Source organism: Rousettus aegyptiacus, unplaced genomic scaffold, assembly GCF_014176215.1.
Source record: "Rousettus aegyptiacus isolate mRouAeg1 unplaced genomic scaffold, mRouAeg1.p scaffold_m13_p_12, whole genome shotgun sequence".
NCBI lineage: Eukaryota > Metazoa > Chordata > Mammalia > Chiroptera > Pteropodidae > Rousettus > Rousettus aegyptiacus.
The window spans coordinates 45381538-45401230 of record NW_023416287.1 but is presented as its reverse complement, the minus strand read 5'-3'; the positions used below and the strand labels follow the sequence as shown (position 1 = coordinate 45401230).

The 19693-nt window shown below is 46.7% G+C and overlaps 1 protein-coding gene across 11 annotated transcripts in view; it reads left to right on the top strand.

Moving 5' to 3' along the window:
- The first annotated feature begins 181 nt into the window (after positions 1 to 181).
- LDLRAD4 (low density lipoprotein receptor class A domain containing 4) overlaps positions 182 to 19693 on the top strand; it is a 432201-nt gene continuing 412689 nt past the window's right edge. For 2 of the 11 annotated variants that reach the window (XM_016119839.2, XM_016119832.2), the window contains exon 1: positions 182 to 628. The gene's annotated coding sequence lies outside the window, so the exon portion shown is untranslated. Of the gene's footprint in view, positions 629 to 1327; positions 1605 to 1691; positions 18334 to 19693 lie in introns of those variants that run through there. The other 9 variants (XM_016119829.2, XM_016119834.2, XM_016119838.2 and 6 more) reach the window with 8 other exon arrangements.

Here is a 19693-nt window from a genome sequence, read left to right as displayed (position 1 = left end):
CCCGCAGCCTGCAGAGGCTCGTGCGGCCTGTGCGCGCGGGGTCCGGGTCGGCCCACCGCAGCCTGCGCGGCGGCCGCTAGCAGCCTGGCCTCACGCCGGGTCCCTGCCGTGGAGGGGGATGGGGAGGGAGGAGATACCGCGAGTTGGAGACAGACTCAGCCTCTTCGAGCGCAGTTGCGGCTGGAGACAGACGGCGGTGGCGGCGGCGGGACACTCCCCCCTCCGGCGACAGGAGGGGGGACGCCTCCCTCGGCGGCCGCGGCACCTTCTCCCCACTGTACCCCCGCTTGGAGGCTGCGGGGCGGCTCGGCAGAACAGGCAGGCGAGAGCAGCTGGCACTGTCCGCCCCGCGCGCCACCGCGGCCGGCCGGGGATCTCCTGCGAGCCGGGGAGGAGCCCCCGCCACCGCCGCCAGACAGGCTGCGAGCGCCTGGGAAAGAGAGCGGGGCGGGGAGCGCGGGGGAGGCCCGTAAGGTCTCCAGCTCTTAAAGAGACTCGGCGCGCCGCGCTCCCCGTAGACCCACTGCGCGTCCCCCGCTGCAGCGGCCCCGCGTCCCGGCAGGGCCTGGCGGCCTGGCCAGCCGCACCGCGGGTGGTACCAGCCTCCCCTCGGGAGGGGCGGCCGCAGGTGAGTGCGGACCTGAGGTGTCTGCGGTAGTCGCTGTGCTGAGGCCGGGCTAGGGGCGGCAAGGCCCCGGGGAGGGGGAGACAAGGGACAGCACGCTCCGGGAACGGGACGTCCGCGAGCCTGCGCCGTCGGCAGGGATCGGAGGGAGCGGCCCAGCACTAGGCGCCCTCCCCACCCTGACCAGCGCGCGCGGTCTGCGCGGCAGCGCTGCGGGTGCGCGGCGGGAGTCCCGGGGCGGCGGTCCGGGGCTGGCTGTGGGAAGCGCGCCCTCACCGCCTTTGCGGATTTTCTTTACGGAAGGAACATTGCCGACCCCCACCCGTTTTCTATTTCCCGGCGCCTTGGCTTGGGTCGTCCCTAGGTTGCAGGACTTAATTCTGCACAGCCGGGAGGCCGGGGTGAGCGTGGGGGTGGCCGCTCAACTGAGCTTTGGGTTCCCTTGGGGCTCTTGGCGAACCACTGCGGTTCGGGGGACTGGAGGTCAGAACGAAGCTGGAAGATTGTGCAGGACCTTGTTGGAGAGTTTGCGAGAAGGAAAAGGGCGGGCGCAGGCCGTCCCTTGGACCTTACATCCAGGAGACCAGCGCCCCGCAGCCCCGCGCCTCCGTGCCCCCGGGAACCCCATCCTGCGCCCTGCGCCCGCCAGCCCCTCGGACATGCCTCGCCCGGAGTCTGCCAGGGTCGTCGCGTGTAAGTCGGTCTCGCGGCCGCTTGGCGCTCCCGGCATTGGCTGGGAAGTCGATTGTCTTGGGCGGCTGCTGTTACACTTAGGTTAGGTCTCCGAGCCCGGGAGGAAGCAGGCGTGTGTTGAATTTCTCTTTGACCCTCACGGTGGAATAAACAGGAAGCAACGAGCACCCAGCCTGGGCTCGGCACTTGCCTTTGTTGTGGTGTCTGCCCGCACAGAGGTGAGGAGGCTTCCCCCGGACCCCTGCCCGGCGCGCCGCCCGCCCAGGGCGGGGTTGGGGTGCGCCCTGTAAGTAAGCTGCTGGAAGACAGTGGTTTCTGTTCAGGTTAATTTGCTGTGCTGTCGGAGAGGGCATTTGCTTTATTTTCAATCTCTCTCTCTCTCTCTCTCTCTCTCTCTCTCTCTCTCTCTCTCTCTCTCTCTCTCTCTCTCTCTCTCTCTCTGAAAAGGAGGAGGGTTCTCAATGAGGCAGAGAATTTCAGGAGGACGAGTTTCTTGAACGCATGGTGGGTGGATGGCATCTAGAAAAGGCGCATGGGTCAATGCCCTGGTTGCCCCGTTTGCTGTCAGGGCACCGCGCTGCCCGTCAGGACTGAGAGAAACTTCAAAGCAAGGAGGGCTTCCTCGGTCTTACCGAGGCATAAGAATGATTGCTGAGTGTCAGTGGCCATATAAAATAGAAAATATTTTTTACTTTTCTCAGTCTTCTAATTAGCTAAATTGGAAAATTTTGATTTTCTTCTTTTCTCTGCATCTGTGTCCCATCTATCCCCTTCTCTTCTTTCTAATTATTTTGTCGACTTTTCAGTTCTGGACCCCCTCACTTATAGTTAAGTGCTACTTTCTAAATGGAAGTTATGATTGTGATATTTATCGATGACCTATATGCTGGGCATTGTGGAATGTGAGGTGAGATAAGCTGTACAGAGTTGATGTAGAGAGCTACTATTATTAAGTTTCTTGCAGTAGAGGTCGGTAGAGATGGTGAGCAGCCTTGGCTTTTAAAAAAATATATGGGTCCTGTGACTGGCATGGAGGTTGGTGCCTTCCCCAGGACCAGAGCTGGGAAATTTTCCTTCCAAATGGTCTTTCCCTCTTGTTTGGCTAACCAAGGAAGGTATTCTCTCATTTGTATCTCCCCTGGAGCTTCAGGACTGAGTATCGAGTTACTGGAAGGATTCTGTGGAGTCCGTATTTTGCATATGAACAGTTAGTATTTTCTAGTATTTATATTGAAAATAGTGTCATCAGTACACCTGTCTTTGTACTCTGCACAATTCTTTTGGAACGTATTCTTTAAGTTCAGTAAAGGATCGTAATGTCGAATTTGATTTATAGACAAATTAGTAAATCGGATAATTACCCATATACATTTATTGAATTAAAATATTTGGTTTCCTGTCAACCCTCGAATGTTATTTGATAGCCCTTGCAAAACACCTCTTTTAAAAACATGGAAGTAAATTCATGGTGATCTTTGAAAGCTTTATTCTTTTAAGAGCTTCACATTACTATTGACATTGAACATACATTTAGGAATTGGGCCCAGACTGTAAAAGTCAGTAAGGGATTATTTGTAATGGAGTTGTAGCTACCTCCCTCGTTTGAAATACCTCTCTAATATCTTAACATTCTGCTGTTACCCTTGGAAGAGTTTGCCCTCATTGGCTATGGTTTTAGTTCGCATAGGTTTGTATTTACAATAGAGAAGACTTTTACCAGCAGGATTTTAGGGCTGTCTCTTAAATTCTCTCAGTTTGCATGACCCTAGTCCTACAGAGGAACCCAGGCAGTGCCATCTGCTTATTCAGGGGTTTTGTACCAATCAGTTGGCACATTATTTGAGATTCAAATCCCCACCCCTACCCCCACCCCCAACAGAGTATATACATGCATAGACAAATATTTATTTTCCCCCAACTGTTGACAGTGTTCAAGAATAAGTTTCTTGTTTGGCGCACTGAGAGCAAGAACCAGTATGCAGAGGTGTTTACAGTTTGGGACTGTGCCGTAGTCTTACTTGACTAAACAGCCTGGCAGAGCAGCCTGTTTTTTATCTGGACCTCTGGAGGGGCAACTCCAAGTTCGACAGGGGAACATATAGAGGAGAGAGTAACTTTTGCTCTCTGATGGTAGTTTCTGGCCTGCTGTCAAGTAGAGACCCCTATGCTCTGTCTGGATCCCTTTGCTCTCACCCAGCATGCCGTCAGCCCAGCATGCAGTTACTCTGTGGTCTGGGCACGAGATGATTACTCTGGGTCACCATGTAAAACCCAAGCGCTCTCAGGGTTCAGAGCAGGGACAATTGCAACTGTGACTGGTTAGATCTTTCTGGTGGCCTTCGCCATGATTCTTTTCATCTTTCTTTTGAATATAGTCTTATGGAGTCTCTATGATAAGTCTGTCCTTTTGGGCAAGACTTAATAGAAAAGAAAGAAAACTCAAGGAGTGATAGCTACAAAAGAAGATCCTTCCATGTTAACTTGGAAAATTTTTAGAAATATTTAACACATTTTATATGAACAGTGGCAAAATCTCAATGTAGTCCCCAATTCCCCCTTCTTCCCTTCTTCTCCTTTCCTCCCTCCATTCTTTTTTCCTTTTTACATTTCAGAAAACTCTCATAGAAGCCACTATTTTTTGATGTCAAAGTGACTTTCTGCCTACATGAGATTTGTTAGTCTAGGATTACGCCTTGACCTATAGTATGGGTGTGCATGGAAGGTGAATTGTAATTTTTAGAACAGGAACATAAAGCTTCTTCTGCCTATTTGAAAATCTGAGCCACGAGACCTGCCACTTTTTGGGAGATATTTTAGTGTGTGTGGAATTATTCACTTCATTGTTAAGTAACTAAAGGAAAAAACAAAGCACCTATGCTGTTAATTGCTATAGGAATATTGGGTTCATATTGCCAATTAATATTTTTTTCCTCCATCATTGGAGGACTTGAAAATAATGAATGTGTTGTCTCAATAGCTGTGTGATTTAAGTATGGATTGCTTTTCTTTTGCGTTCCCACCAAAAATGGTACTTTGGCCTTTTCAGCAGTTTTTGTGAGGACTTTTCTTTCCATTAAGCTTGTTTTCCAGATAGGTCTTGGAAATTATGAAGAACATAGTTATAATTTCTCTCTTGATTGGCAACTGAGAGCTTTCCCGGACAAAAATAAGGCTACACAGTGCCAAATGGTTGACTTTTCTAGAATAAAAACTCTAAAGGGTATGCAAAAAGTCCTCTGGTTAATATATTGGCATTCCCAGAACCCACTAAAACTGCGGCAGCCTGCCAGACACCACTTAATGAGGATGCAGAATGTCTGGCTCAAATCCCCATGAGCTGAAGGGGGTGGGGAGCTGATGTCCGCACCCTTTATTAATTTTTAATGACTGTACTTTTATTTTTCAGATTTAGTTCTGTAACACTCTGCCTGCCCCCCACCTCCCCTACTGATCCCTGCCACACCGCACCCTCCCCCATCCATTTATTTACTCATTTACTTGGCACTGGAAAAATGTTGAGACTTTCAAGGTTAAGAATCCTGCTGAGGGATCGTTTCTATTTGCATGGGTTCTTTTGTTGTCGGTTTTCTTTCTTTTCCTTCCTTCTTTTTTTTGTAGAGGAAGAGAGAAAAGGAACAGAAAAGGAGATAACTTCTTAAAAATGATGCTTTATTGTCTACTGGAAAAGAGAAGCATTTACAAAACTTTAAGTTTGTCAGACAGTTTATATGACAGTGCAAGTTGGTGCTTGCCAAGCTCCAGACAGATTGCTAATGTTACATGACAGGGATAAATAAATTGCCGCTGTCTGCAGCACGCTTGCACTGCAAACACACTCTGCAGCCGGCGGCTCGGCACTGTGCACTCAGGGATCCTGGTGGCTGTGCAGCTGCAAGGCAGGCCTCTGCCGACTGCCTAAATTCTGTGACTTGGTTTGGAAATGAAAAGGGTATGTTTCTAGCTTTTATTTTTGGCAATACTGCAGGGCAGCAGAATCCACATAGTAGCTCTGTGTCCCTAGTTTCTTTTGGTGGCACTTTGCTTGGTTACCCGCCACCCACCCCGCCCCCCCACCACCCCACCGCCGCCCCTCCTCTTCCTCCTCATCAGGGGACATGACATTTAGTCTTCCTCTCAGGGACCTGCTCCTATGAAACTAAACTTTGTCCTTAGCTGCTCAGGCCCTAAGATTTCTCAGGGTTAGGTTTCAAGCTGTTTACAGTTGCGTTCTTTCTGCAGGTGCAGACATCAGGAACAAATTGTCTAAGATAAGTGTGTGTGCTGCTCTGGGAGGGGGCTGGGTGGCACTCCTTGGGCATAATGTACTTTCATCTCTGGCAATTTGGATAGTCAGCTGGCAGAGTGACAGGTGTAATGAACTTAATGGTCTTGCTCTAGTTGTTAGCGGACACACTGCTCATATTACAAAGCCACCTCCTAAATTGGACCCCTGCCAAATGACTTGCTCTTCTTTTTGCAGACAGGATGCAGAGCCTGGACTACTCGAGAATGATGAATGACGTTAAGATCAGGTGGCTGTGAGCGACATTTGTGTGTCCTCATCCACACGATCCCTAAATGGGACCATTCCATCTAGTTTGCAGAAAGGATCCATCCCATTCTTGGCCAGCTGTCCCTCCCTGTGAGGTGTGGCAAGGACCTTCTGTAAGTCCGTAGACTCCTGTGCAGAGCCACCACTCTCCAGAAATGGGCCAGGCATTGTTTTTAATGACAGTGGCCCCACTGGTAGTAACCTCTGCATAGAATTGGGGAGGGAATTTCCATAGTAAAATCTGACTGTTTTGGGAAGGTAAGAGTGGAGAGCCCATGGCTTGAATTCAGGCTGCTTCGAGAATGGATGTTGAACATCTGGGCAGCCCCCGACTCCACCAGGGCACTTGGTCAGAGAAGAGTAGCAGGGGTTCTAAACACCTGTATATTATTGACTTTGTGTAAGGCAGTTCTTAGGGCTACACACATATTAACTGATTTAATCCTCACAGCAGCCCCTGTTCTGCTACCATTCCCATTTTGCAGGCAGGAGATAGGAAGCCCTGAAGTTTCCAGTCATACCTTGTAAGTAAGCAGCCCAAGCAGCTTAGGCAATCTCTCCCTGGGGGTCTGGTCTTTGACTCTGGAGCTGCCTGAAGCAGTGCCCAGGTCAAAAGTTCTTCTTCAGGTACCACTTACAAGCAAAGTGGAAGGGAATAGCGCCATTTCTCTTTGTCTTTGTACAGGTCCCAGTGATTCTATCTAGCCAGCAAGCTCCTTCTGCCTTGTTGACTTTTCCGTGTCTCCGATTTATACAATCACTTATTTCCATTTCCCGTTTGTATTTCTAACCTTTACTCTCTGTGCCTATCTTGCCTGTGGCAAGAACCTTAGTTTTGAGAATTGGGCCATTGGTGGCTTTGTTTTGTCACACTGAGCCTTGAGTTCCTTGAAAGAAAGATGTAGTAAAAATTGACAGGAGTATTGTTGTTGACTGGTAGTATTCTGCAGCGTTCCTTGCAAACCACTCTGTTCGTCTTCTCTGGGTGATAGAGCATCAGGACCAGTTTTCTGAGTGGTGAGTGGAGGCCTGTGGGTCTGGGTGTGAGGCTGGACTGGATGAGGACCTCCCAGTTGTCCATTCACTCAGAAGGATCTGGCTCGCCCCAGTACCTCGAATGCTACAATTTTTGTCTCCCTTTGCTTCTCACATTTAGGTAAAAAAAAAAAAAAAAAAAAAGAAAAAATAATCATATCTTTGAGATTCTCTATTATGCTCCATGGGGGCATAGATTAATCAACCACACGTATAGATGTATACTTCTTGTGAAATATTGTCCACCTTGGACAACAAAGCTAAGCATTTGAGATTATGGAACCTAAAGTGAGTCCCCAGGAGATGCAGATTTACTTGGGTCTGGCAGGACCCAAGTCTTTGCAAACCTTCCCATATCAGCAGGGCTGGAATGGGAACTCGTCGGCCTCTGAGTTCAGCCGAGTGACTGGGATGGTGCTGTCCCTTGAATAAATAACTATTAGAGTGCCCACAGTTTGTGGGAATTTCTGAGCCTTTATTACATGTGATCTTTACGGTTGCCTGGGATGGGTTGGACAAGCACTCTTCTTTATGGTTGAGGTGATACAGGCCTCTGGAAGTTCCTATTCTTGTCTGTGCTCTGTCCTCCCTGTCTCCACAGCACTGAACATTCATGTTTTTATGTGGTATGTCCCAGACTGCATCATAGCCATCAACTCCCAGGATGAGACCTGTCCTGGAATAGCCGCTCCTGTTACCTCCTATGGAGCAAGTGTGAGCACAGTCGATCAGGGACAGAGATGGGGATCATTGTACATGTTGCTAGTCCAGTGCTTTGCCTACGCTCTCCAAATTTGACTTTTTATTCCATAGTCTTTCAGGTCTGGTTGAAACCAGTGTCATTGATCCTGTCTCTGAAATGCTTTTTATCCCTGATCATATACTTATTGAAGATCATTAGGAAAATGTGAAACAAAGAAGAAAAAAAAATGACCAAAATTATCTGTGATCCCACTATCTTTAGAGATGACCTCTGTTAATAGTTTAATAGATTTTATAAAATCATGTAAAGAACTTATGTACTTTTTAAAAACAGCCTTCCATCATAAAAAAATGTTCATATAATTTAAATATTCTCCAAAAATACTACTTTCGATGACTATAATATCTTACTCTATTGTTATATTGTTATTTAAAAAAACTTTTTTGGGGACATTGAGGCTATTATGAAAGTTTTCTCTATTATAAATAATACCACATTGAACATTTTGATGACATCCTTTGCATAGATTTCTAAGAGAGATGTTGTTGAGTATAAGAACTTTTTGAAGTTTCTCCAAAAGTATTACCAAATTGCTTTTCAGAAAGGATAGGACACTTTGCACAACAGATGTGAGGGTGACTACACCCTTGCCAGTGCTGAATATTATTATGAAAAAACAACTTAGTAAATTCGGCAGTAAAATGCTATGATGTTTAAATTTTCCTTCCTATTCTTTTTATGTAAGAATCTGGGTTTATATGGTCTGGATCACAAGTGAAGGAGTTTTTCTGTTGACTAGAGTCTTGTTACGGGTAAACACGATGATGTAGAGGATAATCTCATCAGGAGGGATTAGACTTTTGTGCTATTTTAAATTTGAGTTAAATTTTACTTAGGTTAAGGACACAAAACAGTCTAATAATATGTTTTTAAATAAAATTACAGGATTTTACAGGCAAGGACCACTCCTCGTCTTTCCCCGCCCTTATAAAGCTATCTTGGCCTCACAATGGAAGAACAAAGACTAGGAGAGAGAGTGGATTCAGCAACCAGCTGTTGGAAGAGCTGTGTGACATCCTGTTTAGTCACTTCTCTCCTTTTTCAATGGTCACTTTTTGAGATTAGACTTTCCCCTAGCTTTGTATCCAAGGAATGTGACATGAAATTCATTCCCCTATTGTTTCACTTGATGATTGGTTGATGCTCAACACTTAACTTTAATGCCGATGCCCTCTCTGTGGGTTCTTCAGTCCTCCTTCCTCTCTTCAAATTTGGCAACAGTTCCTGCTTCTGGCCAAAGCCTGAGCCTTTTCAGAGTCAAATGCAGCTATTACAGTGGCCTCCCAAGATGATGATTGCTTCTGAAGCTTGAGAGAAAGGAAAAATCATTTTAGTAGGTTGGTTTTGTTTTCTTCAAAGGCAACCTTTTCAGTTGGAAAGTTGAGACCAGTTGGAGGGGAGCCCATTTACAATGCTGGTTGGAGGGAGCAAGACATCTTTGGGGCTGGTCCCAGCAGCTTGTTCTGTTCACATGCACCTTCATGCGTCTTTTTGTTCAGCAGGTGTAGGTGCTTATTGAGCTCTGCGGTGCATGCTGGGAGTGTGTGCTGTCTGTGGCCAGGTAAGTACTGTGCAGGGTCCCTGGGGCCAAGGTGGGCACTGTTCTCACCTTTGTTCTCAGGCAAGTGAGTCCTTGCACTCCAGGCACAGACGGTGGGGAGCTCTACTTGGGCAGTTGTCACATGACCCACATCTCTCTCTTGCTGGGCATACAGTTAACCATAGGCTGCGTACCAGGTGAAAACCCACACTTTTTATAGCTAGCAGTGCAGATGGTGCCAAGGCAGAGGACGGAGTGTGCAGAGGACCGCCGGTGGGTGGGAGGGCCAACTGGTGTTCATGCATGTGGTCTGACTAGCGAAGATTGGGCATTGTTGTCAGGGGAGCAGCCTTTGCAGGGGTTCTTTCAAGGTTGGGTAGGAAGTTCCCAGGGAAGTTGCCTGCTAACTACATTATTGAGATGATATCGAATAAGTTTCTAGAATATTTGTCAGGGCACTTTAGGTGACAAAAATATACCCTGTGTCCTTTCCGCTGTTTGCTGTTGGCTGATGCGTGTGGGGCTGACAGACTTATGTTGAATTTGACCTCGCTGGATTTGGTTCACTCCTTCAGCAGAATGATAAAATGTCAGATATTTGTCTAGCAGGGACAGAGGGCCTTGTTGGACATAATGTGTGCATGATTTCAAGGGTGTTTACAGTTGGATGGCTCAGTTAAACATTTGTTTTTCTGCTACTTTGGCTATTAAGGTAATTATTGCATCCTTACAGAACTTAGGTTTCAACTTATTGGTGTTTAAATACGAGATTCAAAATCTTTTACTTCTAAACTAGAGGTCTTGGGATTAAAATTTTTTTTTCATCTGGAGTAATGTAAAAATAATAAACATGTTCTATATGTACAGTCATAAGTACATAGTTTATGTAGTAAATTATGTAGTCCAAAGAAATCATGATATTTGTTTTATAATAAAGTTGGACATTAAATGGAGTGCAAGCATGTGTTATTTAATAGAACTCTTAGTGAATTACTTTGTAATGTGAATCTTTTCCCTTTTACAATTATAACCTGGTTCGTATAATGGGTTTTAAAAATTGGGGCATGTTTACATGCCTAAGGGAATGGCTTCTGCTCTGGCATTTGGCATGGAGCAGGCTGTGCGCACTCGACCCAACTGAAGAAGCATCAGAGCTAAACGTGGGTCTGAGATGCAGCCGCCCACAGCAACTTGATGTCCACGATGTGTATGAAAGGGTCTGAGCAGATGTGTTGTCTCCTGGTTTTGAGGAAGGTTTTGCCATAAGGGTTTGTTTGTTTGTTTGGTTTGGTTTTTTTCTTTTTTCCCCCTCTGCCACTCCTAACTGTGTCTACTGGGCTCTTATCTGGCCATGTCCCTGGGAGGCTGCTTGAATTTGGAAGGGCCGTTTGCCTTTCTCTAAAATAACTATTTGCCTACCTCTTAGGTTTTGAAGAGGATTAAATAAGGTAATGTGTATGCACAGCAGCTGGGAGAGGTCCAGTGAATTACCGTAGTGAGTGCTCAATAAATGGCAGCTATTATTAAGTCAAGTAAGTATCTGTGAAGCGCCTGCCTAGCCTGATGGGATGGAGACCCAGCTCCTGCTCTCTGGGGACTTGGAAACTCAAGGCGAAGGTAGACTATGTGTACAGGAAACAGCCAGCAAACAAGAGCTGACAGCTGATAGTCAAGTCTTGGGTTAAAAGTTTGGAAGTACCATTTAAACTGTTAGTTAGGAAAGGCTTTGTACTTGGAGAGTGAGGCTGCTGGGCCTGAAGGATGGTGAGCTCTGAGGCTTTACTCACTTCCTCCATTCCCTCTTCCTCGGCTGTATGTTCTCATGGAGCACTGTGATGTCCAGGCACTGGCACTGTCCCCACATTGGTAGAAGGTGCCCTGCCAAGTTGCCACATGGGATGACAGCTTCACTGGGGAGGTCTAAAGGAATGGAGGAGCTAGGAGGGCTTCCCAGTCTACTCTGGTCAATCAAGGGAGACTTCAGGAAGAGGCTGACTTCGGGCTGGGACTTGGAAAAAGAAAAGTTTTTGACTAGGCCGAGAAGCAGCTGTTGATGATTTCCAGACCACTGTGTGCACTGGGCTCTAGAAGGCAAACGCTAGAGCCTTAAACTGTATATAATGTGTACAGTGCACTTGTACTGTAACACATGTGTGTGATTTATAAATAAATATACATGTGTGTCCTTACACCTTTTGCTCATTGGAGTATGTGCTAAAAAAACTGGTGGACTACTAGTAGGCATTGTGAACACATGTTCAGGACAGAGGTGAGAGGGAAGAGCTGCAAGGGTGAGGAGGGGCTGATTATTTCATAGGTCTAAGTGATGCATAGAGATAGCTCCTGAAATTTAGAACTCTTACTGTACCTACCCCAATAAAGGGTGAGCATACTGAAGAAAACCTGAATTATTTGTTAGTGTTTCAGTGCCATCCACAAAAATCCATATACTCAAAATCCATGTGCTGTGTTTTGCCACTTTGCTACTGTGACTTTTGCAGGCTCCTTTTTCTGAGCTCACAGGCTGTTGGAGGATGGCTAGGGTGAATCTTGCCAAGTTGCGGGAAGGAATTTGATGCTCAGGTTTAGGTAATATGAAACGCTAGTAGAACTACTTTACTGACCCAGAGGAAAAACTGTCAAGCAATTCAGATTCTTTATTTGTGCTCCAAGGAGGGGCACAACTTTAGGGGCCACACTCATCTATATGAATGGCGAAGTTCAATTAACATGTTGAAGGAGCTGCAGGGGCTGCAGGGATTAGTAAAGACTAGTTGTTTTCCCGCCTTCGCAGAATGTACTTTGTAGCCAGAGTTTTTAGTGTCAGACACACATTCATGTTAGTTCCCGAGGCAGCATGCAGGTAGGGTAGGTGGGAGCTCAGTGTCGATGGTGTTGGAGGAAGGGAGTCTTATAGGGGTCGTGTGGAAGGGTGAGAAGGTTCAGCTCAGGTTTTGTGAGAAAAACGTGTCTCAGATGATAGATAGGCAACGATGGGAAGAAGAGGGCTGGCTGTCAGTGTGAATAAAGGCAGGCAACACAGAGGTGTGTTTGGTGAAGACACTGTTATGGTTAGAGCCGAATAAATGTTAGCTATTGCCATGGTTATTGTTCTTGTTGCATCATGGCCCTGGATTAGGGTAGGCAAGACTCATTCTGCTATGGAGTGTTTCCTCTCATCTTTGCTGAACACCAAATCAACAGCCAGTAATGGTGAAGAAAAACATGCCTGTTGGGACACCTTCCTCCTACCTATTTTCGTATCTACTTGTTTGCACTGGAGACTCTGTCTTGACCACAGTTTTTTAACACTCTATATTTATTCACATTTCACAAAATGCTTAAATTTTATATTCCATGTAGTTCACACCAGGAAGCCAGGTTTATTACTTTCACATGGTAATAATAATGTGTTCTATTTGCAAAACATTTGTAACTTTTTAAAGTTCTTCATAGACAAAATCTAATAATTAATGAAATGTACATAGAATTATAATTGACAGGTTTGTTCCTTATTCTTCTCTAATGTGGCTATTAACTGAATGTGGAATTCAGATTGGAGTTTATTTAAATGTGCAAAACCTAATTGGAAAGAGATGCCTTATTATCCACACCATACAGCAGGGCATTTTCTGAAAGTTGCTGAGACCAAGGCTTTGCAGCTTGCTGGCTGGCCAGGTACACAGTCGACATAATTTTGAGAGATTAGGATAAAACACTAAAAATTGAATTAAAAAATACAGTCAAACTGTGCAGCCCTTTCCCATGTGGATTGTGCAGAATGGAGATGTCACTGACGTGGAGTGCGAGGGCAGGCCAGGGTGGGTGCAGGAGCCTGCTCTCGTCTTTCTTTGTTAAAGGAAGGTTTGCTGGTGAGTACTTAGTGGCGATTCAAAAACCGTTGTAGATCTGGCAAAGCTAAATATTGCCTGGTGGTGACAGTGGGATTCCAGCACAGCCGCTTCTCGCCTGCTATGGGTCTAGTGCACTTGGGGCCTGTGCTGCTTTTTTCTCAAGCTGATTTTGGCTTCTGTCATGATATCAATTTGTTCAGCCATGGAAACAAGTTACCATCAGTTCTGTCTCTCCCCTTTTAGCAAAACAGTTTTCATTCCCCGTGGGGTTCCATAATGCTGCTGCCTCTGGGCCTCAGCCCCGGGTGGACGCCTGGCCACCTAGCCCTGCGGGGCTTCTGCCTCTAGCGGCTCCTTTTTCTCTGCTTGTCCCTTCACTTTTGTGCTCTGCTCTGCTTCTTTACTGTGGGTGCTGAGTGTTCTGCTCTCTTCTTGTATTCCAAGTGGAAGGCATTCACATTGCCCTTGTACTTGCTCTGCTGTTTCCTGTTCTCTCCTCCAGGGACCTCAGAGGTGCCGTGTCTGAGTCACTCTCACCAAAACCACATGTGGAAACCAGCCTCTGTATCCTGAGCTGATGACAGAGACAGACACTGGGGAGTCTGCTGGCTTTCCCTAGGTTGGACACCATTAACAAGGGTTTAGGTATTGTTAAATAGCTTAGGTGGCAAATGAAGTGCTTTCTGATTTCCTTGGGTCGTTGGTTTGTTTGATTAAGAAGGACTAAAAACTACAGCAGAGGTGTCCTCTGGAGTTGCCATGGGAGGTCAAGTGGCGAGCTTATACTAACATGGCCCTGCCTCTGAGGAAGGCATCTGCCCGGGAGGATGATGCTGATGAGATGTGCTCTTTCCGTGCTTAGAAAGTGAACTTGTCCTTTGTACCAATTCAGATATACCCTCTGCTGTTGGATAACAGAGTGATAAGGTTCATCTGTTAACTTCATTGGCTCATTCACTGTGGAGAGGAGATGGCAAGATGTCAGCAGGCCTTTCTGGCTTGTTATTAGAGTTGACAGAGGAACACTGAGCAGAGAGCCCAGCAAAAAATTCAATGGCCGCTGTTGAGAGCTGGCTGAAGAACCAAGTGCCCTCTCCATTCTGTGACCTGTTTATTGTTGTCTCTGAGGCAGTTTTACTGACAACCTTCTCTAGGCAGGGTGTGTTTGGGTATGGCCTGCCAAGTAAAGCTGCCAAGGAGGTATGGTTGCTCTGACAGTCAGCCTTTAGTAGAGTCTGTCAGTGGACCAAGAACCTTCTACTCACATCCAGAAAGCTTAGAGGCAGAATTCTGTTGCATGTATTGAAATTGGTTATCTATTTATCCTGTCCTTGAACTCTGAGCTCCAAACTCATATCTGACTGCTTATTGGGCATCTCTCTTGTCCAATGGGCATCTCCAAGCCCATGTTTAAAAATAATGTCCTGATCCCCTCCATACCTGCCCTCACAGCTGTTTCTCCACCCACCGGCCCCCTCTGTCCCATTTCCCTCCACACTCTCCCCTCGTTTACCCTACACCTTCCCTTTGCTGTCCCATCTCAGTAGCAGCATTGCCATCTGCTCAGTTATTCAGGCCACACATCTTGGAGCTCTCCTTGATTTTTTTTTCATAGCCCATCTAAATCCATTAACAAATCCTGTTCTGCCTTCAAAGTCTGCCCCATATCTGGTCACTTGTCTTGTCACTGCCTCTAGCAGTTCGTTGTGCCCCTTAACCGGCCCATGCCAGCGTCTTCTGACTGGCCGGCCACACTTCTTCCACCACAGAGGGTAGTTTCAGCCCAGCAGCCAGGCGATTCCAGCAATTGCACTGCGCCTCTGCCTGGGGCAGAGGAGTCTGGTGTTTGCCCATCCCCAAGGCTCCTCACCATCCTATTCCCCATAGGGCCTTTGTGGCTGCGATGCTGACATCCTTCCCCTATGGGGGCGGGGAGTCTGTTCCCTCTCTTTATTCACGCCTCTGTCAGGTGTCACTCTGCAAGAGGCCATCCCTGACCTTGGGCCCTGCCCAGACCCTGTCCTGTTTTTTTTCTCTGTCCGTTCCATAAGTGCCTGTTAGTTACCTCCCTCACTTGAAAGTAAGTGCAGGAGGCAGGAATGTTGTTCTCTTGTCCTTCCTTCTGGGAGGGACCCAGAGGCAGCCCAGAGACCATAGCATAGCCACATGACCAAATGAGGGCAGGATTGGGGCCCACTGCCTGAGGAGGAGAGTGGGCAGCATGGTTCTGGGCTCTGGGCCAGCTGTCTGCTCCCTCCTTCCTCTCTACACCTGCGTGGGAGCAGGAATGAGTGCTGGGTGTCTCACCTCAGTCACCATGGGTTAGATCAGACCTTTGTGCACAGAGAACTTCCTGTGGGCGAGGCTAAAGTGCAGCCACCGAAGTAAAAGGGATGAGGAGAAGGCAGGCACATCTCAGTGATATCATGATTCCCTCCCACCTCCCAAAACTCCCTTAGGTTTTTCTCCTCACCTATGTTAACATTTATTTTACTGTTTTCCCCACCCCCAAAAGTAAACTACCTACTAGGAGCCACTAGAAGCAATTGTTTTCAGGACAAACTCTTGCCCTTCCTATCTCCTCCCCCAAATTTAACTTGCTGGCTAAATAAATTATGGATAAATTAGATATTATTTACATGTTTTAAGTAAATTTATGAAGCTGTGAAAGATCAGCAGATTTATTAATTTTATTAACATCATCACAGGTAGATGTTTTCTTTTTAGATAAGACATGTCTGTTATAATCTTGGTTCCCCTCAGCTGTTTTCTTCTGTTCTTGGGATCAGGAAAAGTTCAAAGTAGAGAAAATTATGGTCTGTGAATCCTTTTTTCCCATCTTTTCACAGAAGACTAAATGTTTGACAGTTACCTGGAAGTCTGACTCATTTCCAGACATCTGACTGTGCTTTTATTCTGGTATTAGACATATCTTCTTGAGTTTCATTTTGTTGCCTTGCATTTAAAGTCCACAAGAGTGCAAAAACTAAGTACCCACTGTAATGGGGAAAAAACCTGAATAAGACAGATTCTAAGTAGTGGTGAGTGGGAGAGCAGTGCACTTCCACTAATGGTTTTCAGCCTGCGTGTGGTAGATCTTCACATGCTAGCCTTGTGTGCAGATGAGGTCAGCCTTGGATAGGTCCAGGTCTTCCTTCAGCCTCCCATCCAGAGGATAGTTTACAATCTGCCCCAACAGTGGTGGCGCACGTCCACTCCAGGTCAGGTGGGTTTTCTTGAGGGTTGAGTTCCAATCTTTGTCTTCCTCAGGAATCTCTGGTTTGAATGACATTAGTGCACACACCTTCACCTAGAAAACAGACTGGAGGAGATGTACCAGGACATTACAAATACGTGTCTCCTGAGTAGCACCATGGGTGATGGGGGAAAAAAAAAAAAACCTCCCTTTTAATCTTTTCCATATTTCCTACAATGATCATTTTTATACCAAGAATACTCCTAGTCTTTTATTTCCTCAGGGTGTGGAATAAAAAGTCAGTTTCTGAAAATTGTGGAAAATAATTTGATGTGTGTCTTTTTAAGCATTTTGGAAGCACGGATGAAGTTGCTATGGGGATGGTAAGGTTTACTTTCTACAGAGAGTGGTTCCATCTGGCACCGCATGCTCCCTGAGCCAAGCTGGGCAGTCCTACGCACAGCAGAGTTTCTCATTAGATGTGGAAACAATTACGCATAGAATCACGATCCCATCTTCCACCTCCTTAAATTGTCATTTAGCTTTGATCTAATAGCAGGAACACATTCTAGACTGTATTTCGCAGCCCCTGACAGTTCTGTGCCTGTCGTCACCCGTGGGACTCTGTGTGTTACTTACGGCCTGAAGGGTCTCTGTCTTCGCCGGTGGAGTGGGGAGATTTCCTGAATAGGGTGCACAGTGTTGCACTTTTATTACAGTTGGAGTTAAATTTCTTCTGCAGAAGTGCCGACATCTCTCTCAGAGGCACCCTTTTCATTTCCCTTTGCTCTGCACTTGAATTCGTGGTCTCCTTCCTTCATGTATTTACTTAGAACCAGTATGGCCCCAACTCAATTAGAGATAAGGTTATCACATTCTGCGCTGGGGTCATGATGGAGACAATGGATTCAAATAAAGTTCAGTTTTACATTTAACAGAGAATAAAACGAAGTGATAAGAAAAGCAGTCTGCTTTCTCTTTGTGGGTCCTTGGTTTTCACTGGAGCACTTGCAGGGCTAATGTAGTGGTGGAGATGCTAGCCTGGGGATGCCTGGCAGCTAGCTGGTTGGAATCAGGTGGCATTCTCAGAACCCTGGTTGGGGCACTGGCATAGATGTCAGGAGATCCCCATGTTGGTGCTGCTCTTGCTCTTATTTGAGGGTGTGGTCTTAGCCCAGTCTGATTTCTAGTTCCCTCATCTGGAAAATGGAGGTGGCGACACTTGCTTTCTCCTAAGGCGATTGTGACTGTCAGAGAAGATGGTTCAGGTGTTTGCTTTGAGAAGTGGAGGACTAGGTTCTTGGAAGGTACATCGACCCCATGTCCTGACCCCTGGTCACTGGGTGTCCTGCTGTATCCTGCCCATTTTCTCTAGTGATATGATAGCATATGGCTTCATGAAGTCACCAGGAACAGCCTGTTAGCACCTACAGCTTCTAGTTTAGATGCCTGGTACAAGGAAGGTTACTGCGATTAATGGGCTTGTGGACAATGACTGGCTGGCATGCCATTTTGTTTGCCTTGGAGATAGAGATGATAATTTCACTCCTAGCCCCAGGGCTAAGTGGAACTAGGGTGATTTGGCTTGGTGGAAAAAGCTGTTGGAAGACATTCAGGAAATATGGATTCTTGTTCCCAGCTCTGTCTCCAAGTGGTGTTGCCTCCTGAGCAGCTCAGGATCAATTCATTCCTTTAGCGGACACTATTGCTTGACTGCCCTGGGTCAGGCATCATGGTCATTCAGAGAGTTGCTGGTTAGTTAAGAGAAAAGGGTGAGCAAGAGACATGTGCCAGTAGGCAGCCCACTATCCTGGGTTCCAATCTCTGCTAAAATGAGCACCAAAGGGTCCTGGAGAAACTAAACAAAGTGATGCCTGAGGCGGGCTTCCATAGGACTAAAGTCTATAGGCCTGGTGACTGTGCCTGTGTTCGAACTGTGGAGATAATATTTATAAAACTGGTTTCAGGTGGCTCTTAGACTACTTGGTGAAGGCCACTGTGGAAATGCCCCACCCACGACCCACTGGCTCCACTTCCACCCCAGCAGAGCTCATGTGACAGTTTCTGCACATACTGTGAGTAGAAAGATTGCTGCTTGTAACCGTGGGTCGGATAGAACATTTGTGTCCTGGGACCCAGTTTGCTGGTGGGGGGCCTGGTGAGGGGGTGCGGGGGTGGAGGGGGACGGGATGTTGGAGATGTTAATGCAGCTAATCCAATGAGATTAGCCTACTGAGCTACAGGATTTGAGCAGACAAAGGGTATTGAAGGGACCACTTAGAAGTTTAAACAGACTCAGTTCTCCCTTTTCACCTACCTCTTGTGTAAGGATTTCAATAGCTCTTAAATGAGCTGGCCTGAATGGCAACCGTGCTCTTTTAAATTCTAATTAGCTGGTGAATTAACTAGTATGAATTTTGATTAGTTAGGATGAATTACAGGTATTAATGATTTGTATAGTCTTATAGCAAACGAAAGTAGTGGTTATCAAAAGGGGTTTTCGGCCAGCCATCCACCAAGGGACTTTTTAAATCATCTCAGAAAGGCTGTGCTCTCTTTTCACACTGAATTCATTACACTTTAAATCCCAGACTGGAGCAATGTGGAACCAGGGACATGACATGGGAGTCTCACTCATCTTGGTGGCCCTGAGAGGAGTGGAGCCTGTGTCGCTGGCTGGCGTGTCTCCAGGCGCTCCACTGTGTATCCCATCACATGGCTGCACACTAGCTACCTTACTAGAAAAGGCTGTGGCTGTAGTTGTCCCTCCCAGGGCTGGCCTTGACTGGTTCTGGAGCTGGGTGTGTATGTTTGCAGTATTTGGCACTGCAAGCTCTCCCTATGCCAGTGTCAGGGGCTGCTCCTGTTTGGCCAATGAAGGGAGTTCATAAGCATATCAATATTTCTTTGGCTTTCAGTGTTTAGACAGCCTTGCACACAGAAACTCACTGCTTGGTAGTTAAATAGGTTAGTGTTTTAAGAAACTCAACTCAGACACATTTCGATGATGGAGATGGGCCATGTACACATGGTCAGGGTGCTTTTGGAAGAGTCGCAGGTTCCTTTACAAATGGAGCAACCAGGGCACCTCAGCCTCATGTGGTCCAGCTGGCTGACAGCTCAGCTTCTGGTCTAGTAGCTGCTGTGAGCTTCAGGTGTAGCTCCCTGGGCCCAAATATCCTGTGAGCCAGTGCCCTTCTCCAGGTTGTCACTCCCTACACTCTTGGCCTTCCTCTTTGTTCTTGGACCGGGAGGTGCTACTTCACTTTCCCTCTTCCCTTGGGGCTCTCCAGAGTGATATCTGCATCCTAGGTTGACATGTTCCCTCCCTCCCTCCCCTGTGCTTCCTCAGAGTTTTGTTGTAGTGTGTGTACACACACACTTGCACTAGTACGTGTGCGTGCATGCACTATGTGTGCGTGTCACACCTGCCTT